Source organism: Manis pentadactyla, chromosome X, assembly GCF_030020395.1.
Source record: "Manis pentadactyla isolate mManPen7 chromosome X, mManPen7.hap1, whole genome shotgun sequence".
NCBI classification, from domain to species: Eukaryota; Metazoa; Chordata; class Mammalia; order Pholidota; family Manidae; genus Manis; species Manis pentadactyla.
This window is the reverse complement of record NC_080038.1, coordinates 84555374-84570436: the sequence shown is the minus strand read 5'-3', so window position 1 is coordinate 84570436 and position 15063 is coordinate 84555374.

Sequence of the window (15063 nt, the reverse complement as noted above, 5' to 3'; positions counted from 1 at the left end):
TTTTCCGTCCCTTGACTTTTAGTCTGTGCATGTCTTTGGGTTTGAGGTGAGTCTCTTGTACGCAGCATATAGATGGGTCTTGTTTTTTTATCCATTCAGTGACTCTATGTCTTTTGATTGGTGCATTCAATCCATTTACATTTAGGGTGATTATCAAAAGGTATGTATTTATTGCCATTTCAGGCTTGAGATTTGTGGTTACCAAAGGTTCCAGATTACTTTCCTTACTATCTAAGAGTCTAACTTAACTCATTTAGTGTGCTGTTACAAACACAATCTAAAGGTTCTTTTCTGTTTCTCCTCCTTTTTCTTCCTCCTTCATTCTTTATATATTAGGTATCAAATTCTGTACTTTTTGTCTATCCTTTGATTGACTTTGGGGATAGTCAATTTAATTTTGCATTTGCCTCGAAATTACCTGCTCCACCCTCCCTACCATGATTTTACTACCTCTGGTGACAGCTATCCAACCCTAGGAACACTTCCATCTATAGCAGTCCCTCCAAAAGAGACTGAAGAGATGGTTTATGGGAGGTAAACTCTCTCAGCTTTTGCTTATCTGGAAATTGTTTAATCCCTCCTTCAATTTTAAATGACAATCTTGCTGGATAAAGTAATCTTGGTTCCAGGCCCTTCTGCTTCATGGCATTTAATACATCATGCCACTCCCTTCTGGCCTGTAAGGTTTCTGCTGAGAAGTCTGATGTTAGTCTGATGGGCTTTCCTTTGTATGCGATCTTATTTCTGCCTCTGTCTCCTTTTAACAGTCTGTGCTTATCCTTGATCTTTCCCATTTTAATTACTGTGTCTTGCTGTTGTCTTCCTTGGGTCCCTCGTGTTGGGGGATCTGTGGATCTCCATGGTCTGACAGGCTATGTCCCTCCCCAGATTGCAGAAGTTTTCAGCAACTACCTCCTCAAAGACACTTTCTATCCCTTTCTCTCTCTATTCTTCTTCTGGTATCCCTATAATGCAAATATTGTTCCATTTGGATTGGTCACACAGTTCTCTCAATATTCTTTCAGTTTTAGAGATCCTTTTTTCTCTCTGTTCCTCAGCTTCTTTGTATTCCTCTTCTCTATTTTCTGTTTCATTTATTGTCTCCTCCACCGTATCCAACCTGCTTTTAATACCCTCCATCGTGTTTTTTAATGATTGGATCTCTGACCTAAGTTTATTCTTGAGTTCTTGGATGTTTTTCCGTACCTCCATTAGGATGTTGATGATTTTTATTTTGAGCTCCCTTTCAGGAAGAGTCACGAGGTCATATCATTTAAATCTTTCTCGGTAGTTGTATTAACAATTTTACTCTGGACAGGGTTCCTTTGGTGTTTCATGTTTGTATATGGTGCCTCTAGTGTCCAGAAGCTCTATTGTGGAGCTTCTCACCCCCTGAAGCAATGTCGGGGGTTGCAGGTGAGTGGTACTGGTGCCTGGGAGTAGGAAAGAGCTGTTCCCCACCTCCTGGCTGCTGTGCCTGTCTCCACTGCCTGAGCCAGTGGGGCGGGCACACAGGTATAAGTTTTTGTCCGAGAGCAGCCAGGTATGAATCCCTGCTTTCCACAAGCAGCTGGAATCCCAGTCTCCCCAGGACCCCTGCCTGTATTAACTTTCCAACCCAGTAGTCATGCGAATCTCATGAAAGCCCCGTGAAATGTAGGTTTGTGCTCCCAGTGCATATCTCTGGGGATAGGTATTCAGCAGTCCCCAGACTTCCACTCCCTCCCCACTTCGTTTCTCTTCCTCCCACCGGAAATCTGGGGTGGGGGAGGGGCTCAGGTCCCACGGAGCTATAGCTCTGGTATGTTACCCCGTTCGCTGACGTCTGCTCTTTTCTCCAGGTGTGTGCAGTCTGGCACTGTCCTCTTTCCTGTTGCTCTCTCAAGATTAATTGGGCCAATTAAATTTTCTATTTGTATCCAGTTTTAGAAGGAAACCTCTGTCTCTCCTCTCATGCCGCCATCTTTAATCCAGGACTTGCTTTTTTATCCATTCTATTTCTCTATGTCTTTTGATTGGTGCATTCAGTCCATTTACATTTAGGGTGACTATTGAAAGATGTGTACTTATTGCCATTGCAGGTTTCAGATTCGTGGTTACCAAAGGTTCAAGGTTAGCTTCTTTAGTATCTTACTGCCTAACTTAGCTCACTTATTGAGCTGTTATACACACTGTCTGGAGATTCTTTTCTTCTCTCCCTTCTTATTCCTCCTTCTCCATTCTTTATATGTTGGTTGTTTTATTCTGTGCTCTTTTGTGTTTCCCTTAAGTGCTTTTTGTGGGTAGTTGATTTTATTTTTTTCCTTTAGTTAATATTTCGTTGGTCTGCTTTCTTTGCTATGATTTTATTTTCTCTGGTGACATCTGTTTAGTCTTAGGGGTGCTCACGTCTAGAATAGTCCCTCTAAAATACCCTGTAGAGGTGGTTTGTGGGAGGCAAATTCCCTCAACTTTTGATTGTCTTGGAATTGTTTAATCCCTCCTTTATATTTACATGATATTCATGCTGGATACAGTATTCTTGGTTCAAGGCCCTTCTGTTTCATTGCATTAAATATATCATGCCATTCTTTTCTGTCCTGTAAGGTTTCTGTTGAGAAGTCTGATGATAGCCTGATGGGTTTTCCTTTATAGGTGACCTTTTTCTTCTCTCTAGCTGCTGTTAAATCTCTGTCCTTGTCGTTGATCTTTGCCATTTTAATTATTATGTGTCTTGGTGTTGTCCTCCTTGGGTCCTTCCTGTTGGGAGTTCTGTGTACTTCCGTGGTCTGATCGATTATTTCCTTCCCCAGTTTGGGGAAGTTTTCAGCAATTATTTCTTCAAAGACATTTTCTATCCCTTTTTCTCTCTCTTCTACTTCTGGTACACCTATAATGCGGATATTGTTCCTTTTGGATTGGTCACACAGTTCTCTTAATATTGTTTCTTTCCTGGAGATCCTTTTATCTCTCTCTGTGTCAATTTCTATGGGTTCCTGTTCTCTGGTTTCTATTCCATCAATGGCCTCTTGCATCTTATCCATTCTGCTTATAAGTCCTTCCAGAGTTTGTTTCAGTTCTGTAATCTCCCTCCAGACATCTGTAATCTCACTCCGGACTTCATCCCTTAGCTCTTGTATATTTCTCTGCATCTCTGTCAGCATGTTTATGATTTTTATTTTGAATTATTTTTCTGGAAGACTGGTTAGGTCTCTCTCCTTCTCAGGTGTGACTCTGTGATCTTTGCTTCAGATTTTGCCTTTTCATGGTGATAGAGATAGTTTGCAGAGCGGGCACAAGTGATGGCTGGGAGAACGTTCCTTCTTGTCCTTTTTATTGGTTTGTAGCCTTCCTCTTCTGGGAGAACAGTGACCTCTAGTGGCTTGTGCTAGGCATCTGTGCGCAGATGGGGCTTCTGATTCTTGCCCAGCCGCTATGGAGTTTATCTCCATTGTTACTGTGGGCATGGCCTGCCCCGGGCTGCTGCTCCGATATGGCAGAGCCGCGTCGGAGGGGAAACATCTGGGAGGCTATTTATCTCTGTGAGGGGCCTCTAAGCTGCCCTGCTATCCAGGGGGTTAGGGTGCATATAGTTCCCCAGATTCCCTCCTGCTGGGCTAGGTGTCCCAGGGCAATTCCATCCATCTGTGGGGTCCCTGTCCCTTTAAGACTTCCAAAAAGCACTCGCTTTTCTTTGTTCCCAGGTCACTGGTTGTGTGGACCCACTGACAGGTCTTACTGTCCTGTTTCCCTGGTTTTCAGCACCCCACGCATGCACTGTGTCTGTGCTCTGGTGAGGATGGCTAGGTCTGGGTGTTTAGCAGTCCTGGGCTCCTTCTCCCTCCCCGCTCTGACTCTTCTCCTCCCTCTTGGGAGCTGGGGTGAGGGGCGTTCGGGTCCTGCCGGGCCGGGGCTTGTATCTTACCCCCTCCATGAGGTGCTGGGTTCTCGCAGGTGTGGATGCAGTCTGGCTGTTGTCCTGTGTCTTCTGGTCTCTCTTTTAGGAAGAGTTGTCTTTGTTGTATTTTCAAAAATATATATGGTTTTGGGAGGGGATTTCCGCTGCTCTACTCATGATGCCATCTTGGCTCTGCCTTGTTTTTGCATATATTTTTATTATTGACACATGTAGAATTATTTTTCAATTTCCACTTTTAATTATTTGTGCTAATATACAGAGATAAATAATAATTTTATATCTTTTATGTTGCAATGGACTAAGTTATTTTAATATACATTTTAATGGATTTTTTGACATTTTATACCTAGACAATACTGATTATAGAAGCGGAAGAATAAGAAAATAATGAAAATATACTCACCCTAGATACTAGGGATCACCACATGGAATTACATGGTAGGTATATCTAAGAATAATGTGTAAAACTGTGAGGTGTTTTACAGAATGAAATTTATGATGTTTTCAAGGAAGCTACATGAAGTGAGAGGTTTATAGGTTGGCTAGGCCAGTCAGGATTCTAAACAATACAGAACAGAGGATCCTTAATAATAACATTCTACTAAGGAGGAATAATTTGGAATGTAATCCACCTTAAGCAAAATAGGGATACTGGGACTAGAGAAAATTAATGATACAGAAAATGGGTGTGAAATGTGGGAGGAGCAGCATAGAAGTTACATGAGAGGTAGTTAAACTAGGAAATCATATGTTTTTTGCTTTATCATGATATCAGAAGGAGCTCCAGAACAATGCATACAGAAATGCTAACATTGTTGATTCCCTTGCCCCCTACTCTGTATGTAGGAATCTCCTAAAGTAAATAAAACTTCATTTAACTTTGAGAATATGGGGATGGCAATTTTAGAATAGTGGAAATAATTATATGAATAATATAAGACATAAAACTATAAACCAAAAACTGTAAATCTTTGGAACCATTGGTTTAATGCAAGTCCTCTTAAAATTCCAGCAAGTTTTTTTTTTTTTTTTGGTAGATTAAGAAAATCCTATTCTAAAATTAATATGAAAAGGCACTGGCCCTAGAATTGCTAAAACAATTTTGACAATGAAGTATAAGTGGTAAGAATCATACTGCTTCATATTAAAGCTAATTGCATATCTAAAGTAATCACAACAGTGTGGTATTTGCAGAGATCAGTGGGACAGAATTGGGAATGCAGAAATAGACTCATACAAATATGCCCACTGATTTTGACAAAGTTGTAACATCAGTTCAATGGGAAAAGGAAAATCTATTTAACTCAGATTGCTAAAGGTCTTGTACACTGCAATAAATAAATAAATTTCAAGCTAAATCTCATTTCTTATATGAAAATTAACTAAAAATTAACTATAGATAGATGGATACATAAAACATAAAACTAGAAAAAATTTTAAAAATTAAATGCATACAAACATTTGGGTCCAGGCCTAGAAAAGAAGTTCTTAGACTTGAACAAAAAGTGCAAAAAAAAGGAAAATCAGATAAATTTATCAAAATTAAAATTTCTATGAAACACTAAGTTAAGAAGATGAAAAGATGAAATACATATTGGAGGAGAATTATTCTAACATACAAATCCAACAAAGGACTACTAACTGGAATACTGGAATGTATTCCTTAAAATCATTAAAATCTCAAAAGCAAAAAATAAAACTAAAAAAATAATAATATACTGCAACTAGAAAATGAGCAAATGAAATGACCCTATATTTCAGAGAGGATGATATATAAATGACAAATAAGAACAAGAAATGATGCTTAACATCATTAGTCATTCAAAAAATACAAATTTAAAACACAACTAGGTATCACTATGCAACTATCACAAAGGCTAAAATACAAGTAATTGTGACAACTCCAAGTACTGATGAGGATGTAGAGAAATTGAATCACTCATAAACTGCTGGTAGAAATGAAAGTAATACATCCAACTTGGAAAATATTTTGGCACATTCTTATGAAATTAAGAACTTTTTGTCTAGGCCTAGACCCAAATGTTCATAAGCATTTAATTTTTAAAATTTTTTCTAGTTTTATGTTTTTCCATGTATTTCCATGGTTAATTGCCATCTTAGATATTTATTGCAGAGAAATGAGAATTTATATTTTTACAAAAACCTATACATGAATGTTCATATTACTCACATTAGACAAAAACTAGAAACAACACAGATGCCCTTCAACAGGTAAATTGTTAAACTGTGGTACATATAGTCAGTATAATGACAGTAGTAAAAAGGAACAAATTATTAATACATGCAATAACCTGAATGAATTTCCAGGGAATTATACTGTGACAAAAGGACAAACCCTAGTATTATGACTTCATTTATAAAACATTAAGGAAATGACAAAATTACAGAAATAGAGACCATATTTATAGTAGATGGGGTTAGTTACCAGGGCTAGGTAGGGTAGCTATTAAAGGTCAACACGAGGTATCCCTGAAGTGATGCAACTGTTCTCAATTGTGTTGGTACATACATGAACCCACAAATCTGAGAAAACTGGAGGAGAATATATTGGAGGAGAACTAAACACACACATACAAATAAGTACAAGCAAAATTTGGAAATTCTGAATAAAGTAGGTGGAATTATCAATGTCACTCTGGTTGTGATATTGTAATGTTTCACAAATTGTAACCATTGGGGAGTAAAATGTACACTGTGTAATTATGTGTGAATCTATGATTACCTCCATAAAAGTTTCAACTAAAAAATTACTAAGAGATTTGAGACATACATACAAGGCAATGGCAAAAACATACAGATAAATAAAAAATACTAAAAAAATAAATAGGAATTCTGGTTTCATGTCTGATATGTATGGAGATTGGAAGTCATCTCTTATCCTGACAAGAAACTTGCTGAACAGAACAAAAATCAATAGCTCCTTATAGATCTATCAATGCAATAATGTCATAGGGCAAATTGCTGCCCTCTGAATTGAAGAGACAGACAGGCAGATACATACAAGAATTATAACCTACCAAAAAGCCCAAAAGCAGAAAATTCTATGGAAACCCGTACCAGGGTAGGAAAAATATGAACTATAATTGATGAATTGCTGGATGCTCAGTGTGGCCAACTCCCAAGCATTAAAAATTTAAGTGGGGCCCAATTTGGGGGGTCTTCTACAGTTTTGTGAGTTTACTTCCAGGAGCACTACCAGGTTCTTACAGTGAAGATGAGGAAAAAAGAAAACCTTGTTCTGGCAGGGAGAGGGGAAAAGTAGCCATTTTGAAATATGCTTAAAGCATTACTTTCTTAATGAGGCCTGCCCTCAGGAGAAGCTATTTATAAGAGACTAACTGACTGGGATTTTGCCAGAGTCTAACTTGTTGGGACCTTTTGCCTCTTTTAGGCCTGTGATGGCCACAGACTGGAGGTTTCCCTCCTCCCTCATTACTTCCGCGTTCGTGGCCTAACTAGCTTCCCGCACGTGCGCTCTTGGCCCTAGCTCCGCCACCCCACCTAACCCGAAACTTGCCTAAAGACCCTAGTGACAGATGAGATATTCAATTCCCATTGGTTTCTGTTACTTCCTTATCTTCCCCTATATAACTAAGCCTCTGACGGAATAAAGCTGAGTTTTGCTGCGCCCTTGAGGCTGACACATCTCCCGGCTTGGTTTGGTTTTGTTTTTCCCCGGATCTCAGGGGAGGGTGTCCAAGCCACCAACACTTGCCCTCTTGCTCAGCCCTGGGGATAACAGGCTGGTCCTACTTGTCCCCCCACCTTCTTGTTGCTGAAGAGCAACACTAACTGACTAGAAAGGAAAGAAATATCTTTCAGCTTCCTTTAGCCTTCCAAGTGGGGGAAGAGAAATATCCAGCTCCAGTCCTATCTTGTCTTCTTGTCTCACCCAAGGCAGAAAAAAAAAAAAGAATAACTTGGGAAGTTTATGCCAGGAGCACAGGCCCACAGAAGCACTGACCCATAATCATAGGACTACAGAAAGTCTCCCTTCAGATCTTACAACCACATAAACATGTCTCCTGCATAATAACAGGGGCCCACAACTGAAAGAACTGCATGTCTTTAAGAAGTCTTAAGGAAATCCAAAAACAGGGAAGACAAAAGGACACCAGAGAAAATTTTAGCCTTTGAAACCTACAGCTACAGCATATAGTAACACAGCCTAACATCTACACAGTTAAGATGCCTAAAAGCCTATTTACTTCATTTTTAACCTACTATATCATGACCAACTTTCAACAAAAATTATAAAACATATTAAAAACAAAAAATGTTTGAAGAGACAGAGCAATATCGAACCAGATTCAGATATGGCATAGATACTGAAATTATCGGATAGGGAATATAAAACAACCACAATTAATATGCTTAGGACTCTAATGGGAAGGGCAAATACATGAAAAATACATGGTTCATGTAAGCAGAGAGATGGAAATTCTAAGAATCAAAAGGAAATGCTAGAAATCAAAAACATTATAATGGAAATGAAAATGCCTTTGATGATTTTATGGTTTCTTCAATAGATTAGACATGACCAATAAAAGAATCACTGAGCTTGAATAAATGCCAATAGAAATTTCCAAAACTGAAATGCAAAGAGGAAAAAGAAAGGAAAAACCAGGACAAAATATCCTGCAACTGTTGGACAATTAAAAAATAGTGTAACATATGTGTAAAGGGACTATACACAGAAGAGAGAGAGGAACAGATAATATATTCAAAGCTTTAATGACAGAATTTTCTAAAAATAATGATAGAAACTAAACTAGAGTCAAAGAACACTCAGCAGAGTAAGATACATTTAAAAAAAACATGTAGACACAGGGATATCATGTTCACACTACATGAAAAAAATTTTGACCGAAGCCAGAGGGAAAATATACCTTATTTATAGAGGAACAGGACAGGAATTACCTTGGGCTTCTCTTCAGATATCATGCAAGCAAGAACAAAATACTTAAACTGTTGAAGGAAAGAAACATCAACCTAAAATTCAGATTCCAGTAAAATTATTGTACAAAAGTAAAGGAAGAAAAATAAAAATATTCTCTGACAAAAGAAAAAAAAGAATGAGGGAATTTATCACCAAAAAATCTGCCTTGCAAGAAATATAAAAACAAACTCTTAAAAAGAAGGAAATTGATATAGGTCAGAAATTCATATCTATTTAAAGGGAGGAAGAGCATTAGAGGCGGAATTAAAGAGGAGTAAATAAAATCTTTCATTTTTCTTTTCTCTTGATTGATCTCACAGAAAACAGTTTGGCCACAATAATAATAGCAATGGTGACTTCTGTGATTATAGGTAATGACAGCAATGTTATAAAGAGTTGGAGGGAGGAATTGAGAACATGCTATTATAAGGTACTTGTACTACCTGGGAGGTGGCAAAGTATTATCTGAAAGTGCACCTGGATTAGTTGTAAATGCATATGGCAAAATGAAAGGCAACCACTAAAAGTTTTTTAAAGAAAAAGGAAGTATAAAGATATGCTAACAGAGGAGAAAAAATTAAATTATATAAAATACTCAATAAAAATCAGAGAAGGCAGGAAAACAGTGGAAAACTAAAGAGAAACAAAGAAAAAGGTCAGTGAAAAGAGGAAAAATTATAGTAGATATTAATCCAACTATATCAATAATCCATTTTTAACATCAATAGTCTAAATATACCAATTAAAAGACAAAAATTATCAGAAAACAGCAGAAGGAATATCTCCTAATGATGTATTGCCTCATTGTATGAGTTAAGTATTATCCTAATACCAAACCCAGACTAAGATACTATAAGCAAGTAAAGCTACAGTCCAATATGTACCCTGAACATATATACAAACATCTTTAACAAAAAATTAGTAAATGTAAACCAACAATGTATAAAATGAATTATATAGCAGTGGGATTTATTCCCAGTATTCAACACTGGTTCAATATTAAAAAATTCAACATAAGCCATCATATCAGCATGCTAAAGAAGAAAATCATGTGATCATATCAATGGATGAAGAAAAAGCATTTGCCAAAATCAAACACCTATTCATGATAAAAACACAGGTAAATTAGGAGCAGCAGGGAATTTCCTACACTTCATAAAGAACATATAGCAACAACTTACATCATACTTACTGGTGAGATCCTAGGTTGTCTCCCTATGATCAAAGCAAGATGTCCCCTCTTACCACTCCTATTTAACATTATACTAGAACTCAGATAATACAGTAAGAGAAGAAAAGGAAATAATAGATATTGGAGAGGAAGAAATAAAACTTTGTGCACAGATGACACTATTCTGTAGAAAATCACAATCAACAAAAATTACTTTAATAAATCAATGATCACAGCAAGGTTTTAGGATTCAAGGTTAATATACAGAAGTCAATTGCTTCATTAATATAGCAGCAATTAACAATGGGAATTTAAAATTAAAAGCGTGGTGTCATTTATATTACCACAAAAAATGATAATTATGAATCTAACAAATACACACAAGATTTATATGAGGAAAACTATAAAACTCTGATGAAAGGAATGAAAAATACAAATAAATGGAGAAATATTCAATGCATATGGATAGCCAGACCCAATATTTTCAAGATTTTAGTTCTTTCTAAGTTGACCTATAGATTTAACAAAATCTCAGTCAAAATCACAAAAAGTTATTTGTGAATCTAGACTAAATTTAATGTTCATGGAAAGAAAAATGACTCAAAATACACAATGCAATATTGAAGAAGAACAAAGTTGGGGGAACTGACACTAACAGACTTCAAGATATACCATAAGGCTACAGTAATAAAGATAGTGTGTTTTTGAAAAACAATAGACAAACAGATTAACAAAATGGAGGGGAGGGCCCAGAAATTGACCAACACAAATACAGTCAACTGATCTTTGACAAAGGACAAAGGAAAATTTGGTGCAGAAAGGAATATTCCCAACAATTGCTCAAACAATTGGACATCCCCATGCCAAAAAAAAAAAATGAACCTAGATGAACATCTTAAAATTTCACAAAAGTAACTCAAAAATGACCATAGTCCTAAATGTAAAATATAAAGTAATAAAAATAGTAGAAGATATCATAGAGAAAATTTAGTTGACCTTGGTTTGATGATGACTTTTAAATATAACACCAAAAGCACTATCCATGAAAAACAAATAGGTTGAATTTCATTAAAATTGGAAACTTCTTCTCTGTAAATGACCTGTTAAGACAATGAAAAGACAAGACCCAGAATGAGGACAAATTTGGCAGAAAATTTATCTGATAAATACTGGCATCCAAAATACACACAAAAATTCTTAAAATTCAACAACAAGAAATCAAACCCAGTTAAAAACCAAAAAAAAGATTTTAAGGTACACTTCACCAGGGAAGATATAGAGGGCAAATAAGCATATGAAATTATGTTCAACATCATTTGTCACTAGAGAATTGAAAATTAAAACAAAAATTATATAACATTACACATTTAATATGATGGCTAAAATCCAAACTGACAACATCAAATACCGGCAAGATTGTGGTACAACAGAATCTCTCATTCATGACAGACACAGAAAGTAGTACAGCCACTTTGGAAGACAGCTGGGCCATTTCCTACAAAACTAAACATACTCTAACCATATGATCTAGTAATCTTGCTCCGTGGTATTTAAACAAATGAGATGAAAATGTTTGTCCACAAAAAATCCCTTACAGCTTTATTCATAATTACAAAAACTTAGAAGCAACCCAGATTTAAGTAGGTGAGTGGATAAATAATCTGTGTTACATCCATCATACCTTATAATAATATGTTATTCATCATTGAAAAGAAATGAACTATCAAGCCACACACATACATAAAAATGGTGTAACCTTAAATACATATTGATAAGTAAAAAAATTCAATCTAAGAAGACTACATATGCTGTATACATATACTGTATACTACAAATACCATATAAGCTAATCATATGACACTCTGGAAATAACATCCTCAGAGATGTTAAAAGATCAGTGGTTGCCACAGGTTTGGGTGAAGGAAGCAAGATATGAATAGTTGGAACAGAGAATTTTAGGGCACTGATTCCATTTTGCATAATACTGGGATGGTGCATGCATATCATTATATATTATTCCAAACCTATAGAATATACAATATAAAGAGTGCACCATGTAAACTATGGACTACAGTTAATATATCAATTTTGGATCATCAATCTTAATAAATGTATCATATTAATGCAATATTTTAGTAATATGGGAAGCTGGGAGAATTATATGCAAACTTCTACCTTCCACTAATTCTTCCTGTACTACTAAATGTGTTAAAAAAATAAACTCGAATAAGTAATAAACAATTAAATATAAACCTACAAAAATGAGTTATCTTTGACTTCAAATTTTCTCCTAATGTATTTTTCCCTACATAAAGAAGATAAAGTTTCTAGTATAAACTGCTTCTATTATACTTCCTAATACAATTTTAACTGTGATACTTAGAAGAGCTAGATAGACTACCCTAGGGATCATCAAGCACAATTCAAACATAGTTTTTCAGTTTGGATAAATAATTACTCAAAAAAAAATTGGTGGTCTTTAATACTTTTATCCACAAACAGAAATAATTCACAAATCACATTTATTAATTAAATAACTATAAAATATGTTTATAATATCAATATCAAAAGTGAATGAAAAATAACCTGTTGTATTGGGTTTTTTTTCACTTTATGTAGACATATACGGGAAGAAAAAAGTTGCAAATCCAATATAGAATTTGTTCCTACTTTTTCACTTATTTGGAGAGAAATAAGCACATATAGATTGCATGGACCCATGGGAAATTATTTACTTATACAAAAATAAGCTATTCAAGTGAGTATCTAGACCTGTATATTCTGCTGAATTTCTTTTACATTTTTTATTAGGTATTATTGATATACACTCTTATGAAGGTTTCACATGAAAAAAAATGTGGTTGCTACATTTACCCATATTATCAAGTCCCTACCCATATCCCAGTGCAGTAACTGTCCATCAGTGCAGCAAGTTGCCAGAGATCCACTATGTCCCTTCTCTGTGATACACTGGTCTCCCCGTAATCCCCCACACCATGTGTACTAAACATAATACCCCTCAGTCCCCTTCTCCCTCCCTCCCCACCCGCCCTCCCACACCCCTCCCCTTTGGTAACCACTAGTTCATTATTGGAGTCTCTGAGTCTGCTACCATTTTGTTCCTTCAGTTTTCTTTGGTTGTTATACTCCACAAATGGAGGAAATCATTTGGCATTTGTCTTTCTCCAGCTGGATTATTTAACTGAGCATAATGTCCTCCAGCTCCATCCATGTTGTTGCAAATGGTAGAATTTTTTTCTTTCTTATGGCTGAATACTATTCCATTCTATATATGTACCACATCATCTTTATCCATTCATCTAAAGATGTACACTTAGGTTGCTTCCATATCTTGGCTATTGTAAAAAGTGCTGTGCTGAACATAGGAGTACATATGTCTTTTTGAATCTGAGAAGGTGTATTCTTTGGGTATATTCCAAGAAGTAGGATTCTGGGGTCAAATGGTATTTCTATTTTTAGTTTTTTGAGGAACCTCCATATTGCTTTCCACAGTGGTTGAACTAGCTTACATTCCCACCAGCAGTGTAGGAGGGTTCCCCTTTCTCCACATCCTTGCCAGCATTTGTTGTTCTTAGTCTTTTCGATGCTGGCCATCCTTACTGGTGTGAGGTGATATCTCATTGTGGTTTTGATATGCATTTTCCTGATGATTACTGATGTGGAGCAACTTTTCATGTGTCTGTTGGCCATCTGAATTTCTTTGGAGAACTGTCTCTTCATATCCTCTGCCCATTTGTTAATTGAGTTATTTACTTTTCGGGTGTTGAGTCATGTAAGTTCTTTACATATTTTGGATGTTAACCTGTTGTGAGATATGTCATTTACAAATATATTCTTCCATAATATAGGATGCCTTTTTGTTATGTTGATGGTGTGCTTTGCTGTACAGAAACTTTTTAGTTTGATGTAGTCCCATGAGTTCTTTTGCTTTTGTTTCCCTTGCTCAAGGAGATGTGTTCAGGAAGAAGTTTCTCATGCTTAATTTCAGGAGATTTCTGCCTATGTTGTCTTCTAAGAGTTTTATGGTTTCATGACTTACATTCAAGTCTTTGATCCACTTTGAGTTTACTTTTGTGTGTGTGGTTAAACAATAATCCAGTTTCATTCTATTGCATGTAGCTGTCAAGTTTTGCCAACACCAGCTGTTGAAGAGGTTGTCATTTCCCCATTGTATGTCCATGGCTCCTTTATCATATATTAATTGACCATATATGGTTGGGTTTATATCAGGGCTCTCTAGACTGTTCCATTGCTATATGGGTCTGTTTTAGTGCCAGTATCAAATTGTCTTGATTACTGTGGCTTTGTAGCAGAGTTTGAAGTTGAGGAGCATAATCCCCGGAGCTTTATTTTCCCTTCTCAGGATTGCTTTGACTATTTGGGTTCTTTGGTTGATCCATATGAATTTTAGAATGATTTTCTCTAGTTCTTTGAAGAATGCTGTTGCTATTTTGGTAGGAATTCCATTGAATCAGTAGATTGCTTTAGGAAGGATGGCCATTCTGACAATATTAATTCTTCCTATCCATGAGCACGGGACATGTTTCCATTTATTGGTATCCTCTTTAATTTCTGTGAGTGTCTTGTTGTTCTCAGGCTATAGGTCTTTCACTTCCTTGGTTAGGTTTATTCCAACTTATTTTATTCTTTTTGATGCAACTGTGAATGGAATTATTTTCCTGATTTCTGTCTCTGCTAGTTAATTGATAGTGTACAGGAATGCCACAGACTTCTGCATATTAATATTGTATACTACAACTTTGCTGAATTCAGGTATTGGAAGCAACAGTTTTGGAGTGAATTCTTTAGGGTTTTTTATGTACAATATCATGTCATCTGAAAAGAGGGTCAGTTTACCTTCTTCCTTGCCAATCTGGATGTTTTTTATTTCTTTGTGTTTTCTGATTGCCATGGCTAGGACCTCCAGTACTATGTTGAATAGAAGTGGAGAGAGTGGGCATCTCTGCCTTGTTCCAGATCTTAAAGGAAAAGCTTTCAGCTTCTCGCTGTTAA